Below are 15,424 nucleotides of genomic sequence, written 5' to 3'. Positions count from 1 at the left end.
GATGTGAGACTCACTGTTGGGGGTGCCGTCTTTCGGATGAGATGTTTAAACCGAGGCATCCTCGGACGTAAAAAGCTCCCATGGCACTATTTTGAAGAAAAGCAGGGGAGTTCTCCCCGGTGTCCTGGCCAATGTTTATCCCTCAACCAACATCACTAAAACAGATGATCTGGTCATTAACTCATTCCTGTTTGTGGGAGCTTGCTGTGCACAAATTGGTTGCCGTGTTTCCTACATTACAACAGTGACTACATTTCAAAAGAACTTAATTGACTGTAAAGCGCTTTGGGACATCCTGAGGTCATGAAAGGCGCTACAGAATGCAAATCTTTCTTATTAGTTCATTTGATTAGAGTGCTGGTTTTCAAACTTTTTTTGCATGGGAGCCCCATGTAAATATTTGGTATGTTCCCAGAGCCACACTCCTGGGATTCCATGTAATTACTGACGTATTCCTGGGGACCTGTTGTAATTATTGAAGTGTTCCTAGGATTCCCTTGTAATTATGGTGCATTCCTGGGGATCTATAATTATTGACTCACTCTTGGGCAGCTCCTTATAATTACTCTTGGGATCTCTTGTAACTACTAACATATTCCCAAGATTCTCTTTAATCACTGGCACAGTCCCAGGATCCCCTGTAATCACTGACAGATTACCGAGATCCACTGCGATCACTGACACACTCCCAGGATCTCCTGTAGATCCCATTCATCCATCGCCCTTGTGCGCACTGACCTACATTGGCTCCTAGTCCGGCAACACCTCAATTTTAAATTTCTCATCATTGTTTTCAAACCTCTCCATGGTTTCGCCCCATCCCTATATCTGTAACCTCCTCCAGACCTACAACCCTCTGAGATCTCTGCGCTCCTCTAATTCTGGCATCTTGGGCATCCCCAATTTTCATCGCTCCACCATTGGTGGCCGTACCTTCAGCTGCCTAGGCCCACGCTCTGGAATCCCCTTGTTAAATCTCTCTGCTTCTCTCCTCCTTTAAGAGGCTCCTTAAAATCTAACTTTTTGACCAAGCTTTTGGTCAACTGTCCTAATATCTCCTTATGTCAGCCACGGCACGGTTGGTAGCACTCTCTCCTCTGAGTCAGAAGGTTGTGGGTTCATAGTCCCACTCCAGGGACTTGAGCACAGAAATCTAGGCTGACACTCCTAGTGCAGTACTGAGAGAGCACTGCACTGTCGGAGGTGCCATCTTTCGGATGAGACGTTAAACCGAGGCCCCGTCTGCCCTCTTAGGCGGATGCAAAAGATCTCATGGCACTATTTCAAAGAAGAGCAGGGGGAGTTATCCCCGGTGTTCTAGACAATATTTATCCCTCAATCAACATCATTAAAACAGATTATTTGATCATTATCACATTGCTGATTGTGGGAGCTTGCTGTGTGCAAATTGGCTGCTATGTTTCCTATATTACAACAGTGACTACATTTCAAATAGCTCTTCATTAGCTGTAAAGCGTTTTGGGACGTCCGGTGGTCATGAAGGTCATTATAGTTATTTATTTCCTTCCTTCCTTCCTTCCCTCCCTTCCTCCCTTCCTTCCTTCCTTCCTTCCCTCCCTCCCTCCCTCCCTCCCGCTCCCCCCTGCCTTGGAACTTTTTACTATGTTAAAAGTGTAGTGTAAATGCAAGTTTTTATGTTGTAATCACTGAAACACTCCCAGGATCCCCTGCGCAAACTCTGAAGGGCAATAGAGATAAAAAGAAAAACAACCTGCGAAGAACCAATAAAAGACCAAACCCGAAACATGATCCTGTCTTTTCTTTTTTTCAGATGTTGACAGACTTGCTTTGTAACATTTTCTGTTATTTTTTAAAGACAAGAGTCTGCTACCCAAAGGAAAATAGTATTCACTTTACAAAAAAACAGTATTATTACTAAATAGGAGCAAAGGTCAGCACTAGTAAGTCTATAAATGTGGAAATCAGATGGAAGGAAAGAGTGTGCATTTATACAGCATCTTCTCTAATCTCTCAGGATATCCTAAAGTATATCAGATGTAATGAATTAAAGAAAGAACTTGCATTTATATAGCGCCTTTCACAATCTCAGGACGTCCCAGAGGGCCTCACAGCCAATGAAGTACTTTTGAAGTGTAGTCACTGTTGTAATGTAGCAAATGCGGCAGCCAATGTGCGCACAGCAAGGTCCCACAAACAGCAATGTGATAATGACCAGATCATCTGTTTGAGTGATGTTGATTGAGGGAGAAATATTGGCCAGGACACCGGGGAGAACATCTCTTTAGAGATTAGTACCTGTTAGTGAACTAAGTGTGATTTGGTCTTTGAGTATATATAAAAACAAGTTAGAAACAATGAAAATGGCGGCGTCTGGGCAGATCCAGGGCTCTAGAATACTCTCACTAAACCTCTATGTCCTGCTGCCCATCTGTCCTCCTTCAAAAGGACATCGGGAGAACTCCCTTACTCTTCTTTGAATAGTGCCATGTCACCGTTTACATCCGCCTGAACAGACAGATGGTGCCATCGTTTAACATCTTATCCAAAAGACGGCACCGCCGACAGTGCAGCACTCCCTCAGTACTGCACTGGGAGCGTGAGCCTAGATTATGTGCTCAAGTCTCTGGAGTGGGGATTGAAACTCATGACCTTCTGGCTCAGAGGTGAGAGCGCTACCAATGAGCTAAGGCAGATAGACACTTGCTTGGAAAGTAAGGATGTTAAGGGATATGAGGAAAGGGTGTGGAATTGGGATTAAGAAAATTAACAATATGGCAGAGAAAGCTGAATGGGGTAAATATCCTAACCCTGTTTCTACGTTCATGCCTTAGTAATAGTGTATCATTAGTGACAAAGTCCAAGCAAGTTATGGCGATCACCAGGATCTGAATTGTATCCCACAACTCCCAATCAGTTACTCTGCTGATAACGCAAGTTAAGTAATTAAAAAAATCAAAGTTGGAAGTAAATATTCGTTTTAAGTATGTGGTAAACCACTGTTATAACCTGTCTGTGTCTGTATGTGTATTCCACTAGGTACAGGTCTGGACATGCCTCGGCTGACTCCTCCCACTATTCCAGGTATATAAGTGACTACCTCCCAGTCCCTTAGTATTCTGGACGGGTCGACCACTCGAGACAAGACCTTCATTCTTTAGTTAATAAAATTGATGCGCCATCAATTACTCAAAAGACTGAGGTTGAGCGAGTAACAACCAGTCGCCCTCCAGCTCCTCAAGACCCAGTACACGCGCCCTGTGAACGAAGTATACGCTAGGCACCTTCTGGGGAGTCGCAAGCAACAACCTGGGGAATCGACTGAGGAATACCTCCAAGCACTGTCCGTGCTTGGCCGGGCCTGTGGGTGTAAGGCGGTAACGCCCACTAAGTACACAGAGGAACTGATCCGGGATGCCTTCGTAGCGGGCCACAGGTCCAACTACACCCGACAGCGACTGCTGGAGCAGAGTGACCTCACCCTCGACAAAGCCTCCGACATCGCACTAACGCTGGACGCAGCCTTCCGGGGCATGGATGCCTACTCCTCTGCACCGTGGACGCCGCGGGGAACGACAACCTGGGACACGGTAGGACAGCCCCATAGCACCATGCCACCCCAGCCACAGCCCAACAACGGCCCAACTACCACAGCAGTGTCCCAAAGCCAGACAGCAGTATCCCAAGGCCAGAAATGCTACTTCTGTGGCCAGGCCAAACACCCCAGAGCGCGCTGCCCGGCGAAGAATGCGACCTGCTCGGGCTGCGGGAAAAAGGGACACTACGCCAGCGTCTGCAAGGCCAAAGCCACCCCGAACGCCAGCAGCGCCGCGTGTGGGCCGTGCGAGCCGCCATCTTGGGCCCCCAACAGCGCCGCGTGTGGGCCGTGCGGGCCGCCATCTTGGGCCTCCCCAGCCATGTGCGAACCACCGCAGCAGCAGCCATCTTGGACGACTCCAGCCACATGGGAATCATGGACGCCGCCATCTTGGACACCAGCCGGGACACAGCAGATCGCCAACCCCCCCCATCTGATACTCGCAGCGACACACCGACCCCTATGCTGGCCTCTGTGACGCTGGACCAAACGAGACCGCACCAGCTAGCTCGGTCCAAAATGGACGTTAAGGTAAACGGCCATGCAATAAACTGCCTTTTTGACTCCGGGAGCACAGAGAGCTTCATCCACCCCGACACGGTGCGGCGTTGCTCTCTCCCAGTCCTGCCTGCGCACCAGCGGATTTCTATGGCCTCCGAGTCCCAGTCAGCAGACATTGGCGGCTACTGCGTGGTGACACTAGTAGTAGACGGGACTGTGTTCAATAATTTTAAACTCCTGGTCCTGCCCGACCTCTGCGCTGCCGTTCTACTGGGGTTGGATTTCCAGTGCCACCTCAAAAGCGTTACGATGGCGTACGGTGGCCCCCTCCCCCCACCCGCAGCCAGCAGCCTTCAAATTGCCCGCCGCGCACCAGATGCAACCTCTCCACACTCAGAGTCCCACCCCCCCCCACTGTTTGCTAACCTCACCCCCAACTGTAAGCCCATCGCCACAAAGAGCAGGCGATACAGTGCCGGGGACAGGGTTTTCATCAAAACCGAAGTGGAACGGCTCCTGAAGGAGGGGATTATTGAGGGCAGCTCCAGCCCCTGGCGAGCCCAGGTTGTAGTCGTTAAGACCGACGAGAAACAACGCCTGGTCATCGACTACAGCCAAACAATAAACCGCTACACCCTGCTGGACGCCTACCCACTCCCCCGCATAGCTGACATGGTCAACCAGATCGCGCAGTACCGCGTCTTTTCGACCATTGACCTGAAATCAGCGTACCACCAGCTCCCCATCAGCCCTGAAGACCGCCAGTATACTGCTTTTGAGGCAAACGGCCTCCTCTATCACTTCCTTAGGGTTCCCTTCGGCGTTACTAACGGGGTCTCCGTCTTCCAAAGGGAGATGGACCGGATGGTCGATCAAAACGAGCTGCAGGCCACTTTCCCTTACCTAGATAATGTGACCATCTGCGGCCATGACTTGCAGGACCATGACGCAAACCTCGAGAAATTCCTCCGCACCGCCCAACTCCTGAACCTGACATATAACAAGGAGAAGTGCATATTCCGCACAGACCGCCTCGCCATCCTTGGCTGTGTTGTGGAACACGGGGTCATCGGTCCCGACCCGAACCGGATGCGTCCCCTTATGGAACTCCCACTGCCCCACTGCCTAAAAGCTCTGAAGAGGTGCCTAGGGTTTTTTTCCTACTACGCTCAGTGGGTCCCCTACTATGCAGACAAAGCCCGTCCGCTGATCAAGTCCACCTCTTTTCCCGTGATGGCAGAGGCCCGCTTAGCCTTCCACCGTATCAAGGAAGACATTGCCAAAGCCACCATGCACGCAGTGGACGAATCCATCCCCTTCCAGGTGGAAAGCGATGCGTCCGACTTCGCTCTGGCCGCCACCCTTAATCAGGTGGGGAGACCTGTGGCATTCTTCTCACGAACCCTCCAGGGCCCGGAGACCAGACACTCCGCGGTCGAGAAGGAGGCCCAGGCTATCGTGGAGGCTGTGCGTCATTGGAGGCACTACCTGGCCGGAAAACGATTTACCCTGCTCACTGACCAGCGTTCAGTTGCTTTTATGTTCAACAACAAGCAGAGGGGCAAAATCAAAAATGACAAGATCTTGAGGTGGAGAATCGAACTTTCCACCTACAATTACGAGATCTTGTACCGGCCTGGGAAGCTCAATGAACCCCCAGATGCCCTATCGCGTGGCACCTGCGCCAGCACGCAGATCGATAGGCTAAGGGCCCTCCACAATGACCTCTGCCACCCAGGGGTCACCAGGTTCTTCCACTTCATCAAGGCCTGCAACCTGCCTTACTCCATCGAGGAGGTCAGGACCATGACCAAGAACTGCCAAGTCTGCGCTGAGTGCAAACCGCACTTTTATAGACCAGACAGAGCCCACCTGATAAAAGCCACTCACCCTTTCGAACGCCTGAGCGTCGATTTCAAAGGGCCTCTCCCCTCCTCCGACCGCAATGTGTACTTCCTCAACATCATTGACGAGTACTCCCGGTTCCCGTTCGCTATCCCCTGCCCGGACATGACCAGTGCCACGGTCATTAAATCTCTGAACAGCCTCTTCACCCTGTTCGGTTTCCCCAGCTATATCCATAGCGACCGGGGCTCATCGTTTATGAGCGATGAACTCCGCCAGTACCTGCTCGCTAGGGGTATAGCCACAAGCAGGACCACCAGTTACAACCCCCGGGGGAACGGACAGGTGGAAAGAGAGAATGCAACAGTTTGGAAGGCCGCCCTACTAGCCTTAAAGTCTAGGGGCCTTCCGACCTCCCGCTGGCAGGAGGTGCTCCTCGATGCACTCCACTCGATTCGGTCACTGCTCTGCACTGCCACCAATGCCACCCCTCACGAGAAAATGTTTGTCTTCCCAAGGAAGTCCACATCGGGGACATCGTTACCGCCATGGCTGACGTCCCCAGGGCCGGTACTACTGAGAAGACACGTGAGGGCCAATAAAACAGACCCCCTGGTCGAGAGGGTCGACCTCCTCCACGCCAACCCCCAGTACGCTTACATTGTGTACCCGGACGGGTGGGAGGACACAGTCTCCATACGAGACCTCGCACCCTCGGGGACCGCTGTAACCCACTACCCATTACCACCCCCCCCACGACCCGATATCCAACCCCAGCAGCCGGCTCGCCTTGGACCGTCACCCACGAGGACTACACTCCAGGGCCCCAGCCTACACGGGACGCGACGCCGGAAGCTCCACCACCCCTGCCGTCGCCACGTCGATCACAGCGGCAGACAAGACCTCCGGAGAGACTCCAATACACGAACTTTTAAATACACTTCACCCCGCCGGACTCATTTTTAAACAAGGGGTGAATGTGGTAAACCACTGTTACAACCTGTCTGTGTCTGTATGTGTATTCCACTAGGTACAGGTCTGGACATGCCTCGGCTGACTCCTCCCACTATTCCAGGTATATAAGTGACTACCTCCCAGTCCCTTAGTATTCTGGACGGGTCGACCACTCGAGACAAGACCTTCATTCTTTAGTTAATAAAAGCCTGGTTGTTACTCGCTCAACCTCAGTCTTTTGAGTAATTGATGGCGCATCAAAGTACAAGCAACATTAATGCTTGGATAACAGAATGGATTTATTGGTGGCATTGCACTCTGTCCTTCACTCTGCTTCCTGTCCACAAAATTCCACTGACAAGGAATGCACTGGCATTGTGTTTCTAATTTGTCAAAAATTTCCAGCTGGAGGAAATGTTCATGAACATTCTTCAGTCTTAGGGCCCAGAGCGATCTACTCCCGATATTGAGTGTTAGACATGACTTAGTGGTAGCACTCTTGCCTCTAAGTCAGAAGGTCGTGGGTTCAAGACCCACTCCAAAGACTTGAGCACCTAATCCAGGCCGACACTCCCGAGTGCAGTACTGAGGGAGTGCTGCACTGTCGGAGGTGTCATATTTGACCCTGAAATGAGCTTCCAATCACATAGACCGCCTATTTCCACCTCCATAACATCGCCCGTCTCCGCCCTTGCCTCAGCTCATCCGCTGCTGAAACCCTGATCCATGCCTTTGTTACCTCTAGACTTGACTATTACAACGCACTCCTGGCTGGCCTCCCACATTCCACCCTACGTAAACTTGAGGTCATCCAAAACTCGGCTGCCCGTGTCCTAACTCGCACTAAGTCCCGTTCGCCCATCACCCCTGTGCTCGCTGACCTACATTGCCTCCCAGTTAAGCAGCACCTCGATTTCGAAATTCTCATCCTTGTTTTCAAATCCCTCCATAGCCTTGCCCCTCCCTATCTCTGTAATCTCCTTCAGCCCCACAATCCCCAAGATATCTGCGCTCCTCTAATTCTGCCCTCTTGAGCGTCCCTGATTATAATTGCTCAACCATTGGTGGCCGTGCCTTCTGTTGCCTAGGCCCTAAGCTCTGGAATTCCCTGCCTAAACCTCTCTGCCTCGCTACCTCTCTCTCCTCCTTGAAGATGCTCCTTAAAACCTACCTCTTTGACCAAGCTTTTGGTCACCTGCCCTACTTTCTCCTTATGTGGCTCGGTGTCAAATTTTTTGTCTTAAAATACTCCTGTGCCGCGCCTTGGGACATTTTACTACGTTAAAAGCGCTATATAAATACAAGTTGCTGTTGTTGTTGAGGTGCCATCTTTCGGATGAGACGTTAAACCGAGGTCCCGTCTGCTCTCTCAGGTGGACGTAAAAGAAGAGCATCGGAGTTCTCCCTGCGTCCTGGGCCAATATTTATTCCTCAACAAACATCATTAAAAACAGATTATCTGGTCATTATCACATTGCAGTTTGCGGAAGCTTGCTATGTGCAAATTGGCTGCCATATTTCCAAATTACAACAGTGACTACACTTCCAGAAAGTACTTCATTGGCTGTGAAGGGCTTTGGGATGTCCTGAGGTTATGAAAGGGGCTATATACTGTAAATGCAAGTCTTTCATTCTAATATATCATAGTAATAACATCACAGTGTTTGGCATCATCTAGTTATGGAAGCTATTAAAGTATAATTGTAAATACTTCTAGTTATATTTCAGTATCATTTCATTCCATCCCATAGCGTGACTTAGTATTTCCCATAATCGCACATGGTGCCTTTCATTTCTTTTCTGGTTCTCGGTCACCAGCTTGAGGAGTCACTGAGGTAAAGGAAGCAGAGTTGGCCAACTTGTGCTGTCGCACTGCCAAGTAAATGGTATAATGAGCTTTCCAGGAATCCCAGTATAGCAATCTTAATATAAAATGCTGCTTTTTTTCCAAATCCAGCCCAGACAGACAAGATAGACATCTCCCCTAAGAATTTTACATGATGAGTTTAAGCAACAACAACTTGCATTTATATAGCACCTTTAACATAGTAAAACGTCCCTAGGCACGTCACAGGAGCGATTATCAAACAAAATTTGACAACGAGCCACACAAGAAGATATTGGGACAGGTGACCAAAAGCTTGGTCAAAGAGGTAGGTTTTAAGGAGCGACTTAAAGGAGAGAGGTAGAGAGGCGGAGAGGTTTAGGGAGGGTATTCCAAAGCTTAGGGCCTAGGCAACAGAAGGCACGGCCGCCAATGGTGATGTGATGGAAATCAGAGATCCAGTGTAGGCCAGTGAGCACAGGGGTGATGAGTGAACGGGACTTGATGCAAGTTAGGACACGGGCAGCAGAGTTTTGGATGAGGTCACATTTACGGAGGGTGCTTGATGTCACTAGGGTTGCCAACTTTAGTTGGATGTATCACATACCCTCCTGCCTCCAACCATCCTGCTCAGTCAAGAGTCTTTTCCCCATCTCCAATATTTTTATAACTAATAATCAAAAGTGTTGGAAGAAAATGAATTTTGTTTAGATACCCCTGTGATTTTTCTCCCTGGATTTGCTCGCAACTGTGTCCGGGAGGTTAAACTTTAATTCTTGGACACTCCAGGGCAATCCTAGAGGGGCGGCGACTCTAGATGTCACCCAAACACCAGTTCTTGATTTACCTCATTTTCTTTCCTACTCTTCCCAACCTGGATGCTGTCCTGCACCATGGGTCTTGGCCCTTCTGGGTTTGTCAATTTAAAAAACAGAGTGAGTATTGACACCACTGTGTCAGCCAATGAGTTGGAGGTGGGGTGGGACTTACAGTGGGACTTACAGCAGAATCTATTTTATAGCAAACAGTGTCTATTTAAACTGAGTCCCTACGAACTACAGCAAACAGAACTCATGACCAAAACTGCAGCAGAGTCTCCCGATAAAAGCAGGATTATTTCTCCAGCAAAATGCAGTGAGTGGAGGATAGTTACATAATACAAATTATGTTCGTAAAATCAATTCCAGCCACTTACAGCAGTGCGGTCTCCAGGCGTGATTGATGGGGAAATTACCCAATCAGCTCCATTCCGACTGGGACTTGTGGTGTCTCTATGTGCAGCCTTTAAAAATGGCAATCTCATATTTACTCTTAGAAAGCAGTCTCACTATGCTCCTTGAATACACATGTCTGTAAGTGCATTCCACACGAATGCCCCCATTGGCAAAAAATCCTGAAAAACCAGTACTGTACTAGATGCTATTTAGTAGCTATGGGAGAAAAATTCGGTTGGTTAGCGCCTCCCGTTAGCGCCTCCAGGTGGCACTAACGGAGCACTAACGACTTACTGCCCATGCGCGGCGATTTTAGCGCCGCCTGCGAAATTCAACTGGCGGTTTGCGGTGGCGCTAAACACTACCGCCACAATCTCTTGCACCCGGAGATCATGACGTGATCCAAGCGCGCATCACCCTGGTAGCGCCCTAGACCGGAAATTGATTTTCGCCCCCTGCCTCAGCGCCTGCCGCTAGGAACGACATGTTGAGGGGGACGGTTTGCAGTCGGCTGGGAGAGCGCTATTTAAAGGCGTGCACTTCCTGTTTTTTCTTGTCGGCAATCAATTCTGCCTACGCAGGTTGAGAGAGGCGTTTGGAGAGATTTAACGGTTTCCTATTTGAAGGAGTTTTGGTCGTCAGCAAGACTTATCAGGTTCCCATTTCTGTTATCTTTGGTACTACTACATTTAGAAGAGTTAATGGGGGCTGTACTGGCATGGGCCCTCGCCCTCCAGCGTCACCGTCGGAGGCAGCGGAGGAGGAGAGAGAGTGTGGAAAACATGGCCAGTGGGAGGAGGGCCAACAGGGCTCCCCACAGGAGATCTTACCCTCCCAGGGTATTCCAGGAGAAATTCTCATACATTCATCTGTCAGAGGAGCAGTGTATGAGAAGGCTCCGCTTCAGCAAGGAGGTGGTCACAGAGCTCTGCCACCTCCTGCAACCAGAGCTCCAGCCTCAGCTCAGGACCAGGACGTCTCTGTTGGTGGCAGTGAAGGTGACAGTGGCTCTCAATTTCTACGCCAGCGGCTCCTTCCAGGCTTCAACAGGGGACATTGCGAACATCTCCCAGTTCGCTGTCCATTGCTGCATCCGGGAGGCAGCGTCCACGATTCATTCATCCTGCGCCAGACTGGTGTCCCAGCACTGTTCCAACCACCGCATCAAGCTCGCAGCTGGCTCCTCGGGGACAAGGGTTATCCACTCTGCACCTGGCTGATGACACCCCTCCATAACCCCAACACTCCTGCTGAGCTCGTCTACAATGAGAGCCATAGTGTCACTAGGAGCCTCATTGAACAGAAACCCGGCGTGCTGAAGCAACGGTTCCGGTGTCTTGACCACTCTAGAGGAGCCCTGCAGTGCTCCCCCGATCGAGTATTGGTTTTCATAGCTGTGTGCTGCATGCTGCACAACCTCGCCATTCTGAGGACCCAGCCATTGCCACCGGGGATTGGTGGACCAACCTCAGGAGGAGGAAGAGGGAGAGGAGGCGGAGGAAGTGGAGGAGGAGGATGAAGAGGAGGAGGATGAAGAGGAGGAGGATGAAGAGGAGGAGGATGAAGATGAGGAGGAGCAGCAACAACACGGGAGGGAGGCACTCAATGTTGCTTCTGCAAGGGCCATTCATGAACGCCTCATAACACAGCGCTTCCGATGAATGAGAGAGAAGATGGCATTTGGTCTCAACCACCACATCATTACAGCCAGCCTGCAGCCCCTATGACCGGCCAATGTTCCAATGAGAAACATGAGGAAATTTGTAACATTTAAATAACAACTGTGTCTTATTAAGCACAACCAATATCAAACAAACACAATGTTATAAATCTCATCATCAAGAAACTACTTATGAAATAACGCTGGACGGCCAGCTGGTGGCGCTGTCCAAGGAGTATAAATACTCGGGCGTGGACCCCAGCCATCCAGGGACATTTTGTAAGACAAGGAACTAGTGAAGTACAACTAGACCTCCATGTTCTGAAACAAGTTGATTAAAGTCTTGCTTTATGCTCAAACCAAGTGTGTAGTGAGTTTTATTACATCACACAACAATTTATTAACCAACACAACTGGTTTTTAGCACATCGAAATAATTCTTAACAAAGTGAACAATATATTTACAAACACATCCAACTTTGGTACAAACACTCCCCCCATTTGGTCTGAAAATTTTAGTTAGTGGGCCTTCCTCAATGATCTCCCTCCCCTTCGCACTTCCCCCCTCCCAACCCTACTGCTCCTCCGTAATGTGGCCCCAGTGGCTGCAGCAAGGCTGATGGAAGGCTGCTGAATCTGGGAGCCAGAGACTGCAGATGGCCTTGCAGGACGACCTCGACCAGCTCTGGGCCTGGAGGGCCCGGCTGCAGACTGCACCAACTCTGCATGGGTGGCAGCAGTCTGTGCTGGCTGGGTTACAGGCTGTGGCAAGTGCAATGGCGGAGTGGCAGTGGTGGGAGCAGGAATGCTGTCATCCTGGGAGAGAACAGCACCTTCCTGCTCGACCGACACACTGCCACTCCCCCGGGGCAGAACCACAGCATCCGAAGCAATCTAATCGAGCACAGATTGCTGGCCTGCTGCAGCACCATCAGTTCCCCGGTGGACTGTGGTTGCCCCAGCTACGATGGCAGCAGCCAGCGCTTACGTGGCATCAGTCTGAGATTGGATGGCACCAACCACTGACTCGATTCCAGCACTAAGCCATTGCGTTGCCTCGGCCTATGCTGCAATAGATGTTGCCACCTCACCCATGACATGCGGCATGAGGCCTGGGTTCCCAAGGTCTCCCTGCAAGTCAACCATCCTCTGCAAAGAGGCAAGGATGGGGGTTGAGGGTTTGCGCACAGATGACAGCTGTGCTGGCGACGGACTCCTCCACGCTCCTAGCCAGTGCATCCATGCTCTCAGGCACCCTTGCCATTGCACCCATGAGCTCAGTATGCATGCTCATCACCTGTGTGTTCATCGCCACGATATAGAGTTCCTCCTCCGAGTCCTGTGCAGCAGAACTCGTGCGCGCACTCACCCTCCGGGGAGATGGCCCCCGAGCTTCCCTTTCCCCATGGTGTTGTTGCAGCCCCGCTGGGTCCCGGAGATTCACCCACATCAGAGCCAATTCCTCTGCTCCCCTCCAGTGACCGTGTGGCCCCATTATCGGATGTCTCACCCTTGGGAGACACAGGTCGTGAGGCTCCGGCTTGGTGTTCCTCCTCCTCTCCCGCATCGCTGCCACTGGGAGGCTGAGGGACAGGCTGTTCAGATGGTGGCTCACTATCTGAAAACAGGAAGGCACAAGAGTGGGTTTAACGTGAGGAGAGGAGGGCAGGAAGGGAGCAAGGAATGGAGACAGTATAGTTAGATGGAAAGTGGGAAGGGCTCATGTTGTGAGGGGGAAGTGGTATGAGAAAGGAGGGAGAGATGATGAACATACTGTGGCTGTCCCCAAGGGAGTCGACCTCTCCCACTGCCACAACGCCAACGATATGGCTCGTGATGATTCTGTGCACTCGCTCCTCCAGCTGTGCGAGGGGGTGCAGCTCAGCCTGACCTCCTCCCGTGCATTGCTGCTCCCTCTTGTTATGAGCAAGCTTGACCTGTAAGAAAAAGGACAGCGTGTGAGTGAGTGTGCAGCCATGTGTTTGGCAGATGTGCCTACCACAGTTGAATAGCCCTTAATGTCTGCAAGGTGTGAGATGTAGATGGCCATAGTTTTTGGGTGAGTGTTGGGGATTTGACAGTTTATACCGTCTGTGCACAGAGTGAGTTTGAGATTGATCTACTCACCCTGACTACCCGAGTGAGGTCGTTGAGCTTCTTGCGGCATTGGGTGTGAGTTCTTTGGGCCAGGCTTCTGGTCGAGACGTAATGTGCCACCTCCCTCCACATCCTTGTGAACTCCTGGGGTAATGGCCTCCTGACAGTGTCTGGGAACAGCACAGCCCATTGGCGTTCCACACCCACAACCGGAGCCTCCAATGCCTGGTCGCTAAACTGGCGAGCTCTCTCCCTGGGCCTCTGAGCAGCCATGATATTCCTGGATGAAGAATTGCACCTCCTTGCAGGCCCGGGTCACAAGCAGTAATGATCAGGGTGAGGCTGTGCGGCATGATGGACTCTCCCCTTTAAGAACTGGAAGGCGCCAGTCTGTCTGAGTACTAGGTAATTGACATCGCCTGAGCTTGAGTAGCGCTCTGAGGTAGCGCCCCGTTCCCCGACATTAGCGCCCTAAGAGAAGTGTTGTAGGGCTTGAATTAGCACTCCAGTCACCTCCAGGGGCGCAGGTGATGAATTTCGCGGTCGCCGGCGCTAAAGTTTGTGGCTGGCCAATGTTAGCGCCCCAAAATGGTCAATACCGAATTTCTCCCCCTATGAGTCAGCATCAGTCTCGGCTTGTTAGCTATCAAATAACTCTTCCAAAAAGCACAATTCAGCTAAGGCAATAATTCATGCATGTGGAACAGGACTGAGTGCTCGAGCTATGTCCTGTGGGAAACACAAGCCCTGGCAATATCAGCCTCAACGTCCAGGAAACAGTCCTATTTGCGCTTATATTTCTTATTCACTGATTTGTCCTGCTTGAATTTTATGGGCCTGGAGGTTTGAATAGGGCTGTTCTTAGCCCTATCTGATTGTAGTCAGAGCATCTCCAGCAATGGCTTCTTTTCCTATCCTTAGCCCCTTTCTCTTCTTCATCTATAGGCTGCCCTTGGAGTCCTTGCTGTCCTACATTGGCTTCCAGTCCTCCAATGCCTTATAGCTTTTCCCCTCCCTACCTCTGTAACCTCTTCCAGCCCTACAACCTCACCAGAACTCTCTGTTCCTCTATCTCTTGTACAACCCCCTTCCTTCACCTCACTATTGGCAGCCGTGTCTTCAGCTATCTAGGCCCCATGCTCTGGAATTCACTCGCCTTTCCATTCCTTAAGACCCTCCTTAAAACTTATCTCATTGAACAGGTTTTTGGTCAATCTTCCTAATATCTCCTTCTTTGGTTCAGTTAAACTGTTCATCTAAACAAGTTGATTTAGCAGTTCATTACTCACAATTACTGTTTAAAGAAAGAAAGAAATTGCATTTATGTAGCGCCTTTCACAACTTCAGGACATCCCAAAGCGCTTCACAGCCAATGAAGTACTTTTGTAGTTTAGGGGACACCAGGGAGATCTCCTTTGATATTCTTTGAAGAGTGCAATGAGATCTTTTACATTCACCTGATATGGCAGATAGTTGGTTTAACATCTCATTCTCTTCCTTCTGATCCATCTCCTGGGTGTCGCCTGAGTTTTTCCTGGAGTCATCTATGCTGAGAGTGAACCAAACCCATTAAGGTATGCCCCACGAACCGGAACCACAGAAAAATCCATTCAATCATGTATCTGCCATAGCCCAATTCTACCCAATCATGAGCCTGGTAACCTCTGTCTCCAGCCATAGGTCATGGACCTTCTCATCTACCTCAGTACAAGCTTTTGATGTTCTTTGTTTCCGGACGGAATTTTCCCGTT

Source organism: Somniosus microcephalus, chromosome 20 (genome assembly GCF_052327205.1).
Source record: "Somniosus microcephalus isolate GS21.2 chromosome 20, FLI_Smic_1.0, whole genome shotgun sequence".
In the NCBI taxonomy this organism is placed as follows: Eukaryota; Metazoa; Chordata; class Chondrichthyes; order Squaliformes; family Somniosidae; genus Somniosus; species Somniosus microcephalus.
The sequence above is the reverse complement of the archived record's forward strand: the minus strand, read 5'-3'. Positions refer to the sequence as shown.